Source organism: Lepeophtheirus salmonis, unplaced genomic scaffold (assembly GCF_016086655.4).
Source record: "Lepeophtheirus salmonis unplaced genomic scaffold, UVic_Lsal_1.4 unplaced_contig_1295_pilon, whole genome shotgun sequence".
NCBI lineage: Eukaryota > Metazoa > Arthropoda > Copepoda > Siphonostomatoida > Caligidae > Lepeophtheirus > Lepeophtheirus salmonis.
The window spans coordinates 1-1,672 of NW_027290298.1; the positions used below are offsets into that span (position 1 = coordinate 1).

Here is a 1,672-nt window from a genome sequence, read left to right on the forward strand (position 1 = left end):
AAATACAATCATTCTACAATAAGTATCATACTCTCAGACTTAACTTTTCATTGAATATTTTGTCTTAAGGATTTATATTCTCTTCACTTGTTAAACTTATGAATTCCCCTTAACCATGAGGGTAAGATCACCTGCCATACAAATCCACTAAATGGCGTTTCTCACCCCAAAACCTTCATTCTTTCATGATACATTAGAAGTCATTAATTCCATAGCTGGAACGAAAATGAGAGGAGATCTGGGCAGCCCTGTCTGCAACTTTTTATCAACTCAATTGTTCCACTCTACTTCTTTTAAGCTCATTGATGGCTATATCGTAACTGAGGATTAACAAAACCAACTCAATGTTAATCGGATAAGCATTCCGCCAAATGTATTATGAATCGAATCGTCTAATTTTTCTCAAAATATTCCCTCCCCCCCTCCCCCTAGCTTCATGGTCGAGATGTAGGGCTCTAGTACAGAAATCCATCTCTGAAAAGCCTTAGCAGTTCTTGTTGGCTTGGGACGCACTTGGAGAATGGGATGCTTCATAATAAGAGTTGAGAGTCAACTGGCCTGTACATCTGCAGTATCCTATATTCTGAGTTTCTTGTAGCCGGTTAAATTTTTTTAATAAATTCTAAGAACCTTGAAATAAGGCTTTATTAAGCAAAATACATCTTTGAGTCGTAAGAAATAAATGAGCTAAAACACAAAAATAATGTCACTATGCCTCTTCCAACAAGGTACCTGCCTATGTGCAAAAAGGTACTATCCTGGTTGGCCGAGAAAAAGTAAGCATAAATCCCCTAGACATTATTGAAACTTATTCATAGTCTTCTGTGAATAAATTTTGGTTCTTCCTTGCCAATATACTCGCTATAGAACGATAAATATTTTTATTTCTTATGAACCCAAACCAATTATTCTTGTTTTTACCTTGATATACTATGAAATCTTAACCTCAATGTTAAAAAAAAAGTTCAAACAACTCATCTTACAGGTAGTACTTGAGAATATGCCTTTTGCTATTTTCTAGTAGGTATATTTGTTAATTAATTCTGAAACAGTTATAAAATATTTTTAGTATATAGCTACATACTGGTTTTTATTTGTATAAGATAAAAGAGAAATAACTATATATTAGATTTTACTAACTTTAAGAATAAAAGTAAATATATATAGGGAAGATATGATGGTGGTCATTGTTATAGAAACATTGGCAAGAAGAGATTTGCTTTTGACAACAAGCCTTTCCGTGTGCGCATTTTAATAGTCGTTAGTCCTGATCTCCACTAATGTACATTAAGTTGTGTTCACACGTAAATGGTAAAGAGGAACTTAGTACAAAACTTGATGTGGAATGCCCGCCACTTATCTGGTATATGTATTATTCTCCTACGTCAATAGCGCTCTCTTTGTCTGCTTATATATTCATATGCCTGCTAAATACGTCACATTACTGTCTCCCTCTCTAACGTCAAAGCTAGATTTCTAAGCTCCGTTGTCAACTGAGTTAATACAGGAAAGAAGAGATGGGACGAAGAGAAGATATAAGAAAGATAGGAATACTATATAAAGAAGGAAAAAAATTTTTTTTTGATAAATTAGACGACTCTTTGATTTAGATAAAATATTAGAACTAATATGCATACTTATTGTAAATTTGGGGGTCCTGGGCCGCCGCCCC

At 34.2% G+C, this 1,672-nt stretch overlaps 1 long non-coding RNA gene across 1 annotated transcript; it reads right to left on the reverse strand.

The window, feature by feature from the left end:
• Window positions 1-630: 630 nt before the first annotated feature.
• Window positions 631-1,672, reverse strand: LOC121130874 (uncharacterized). Its single transcript, XR_011784116.1, has 3 exons — window positions 1,638-1,672; window positions 922-1,553; window positions 631-861 (listed from the first exon to the last, which is right to left on the reverse strand). It is a non-coding gene; the product is annotated as an uncharacterized lncRNA (long non-coding RNA).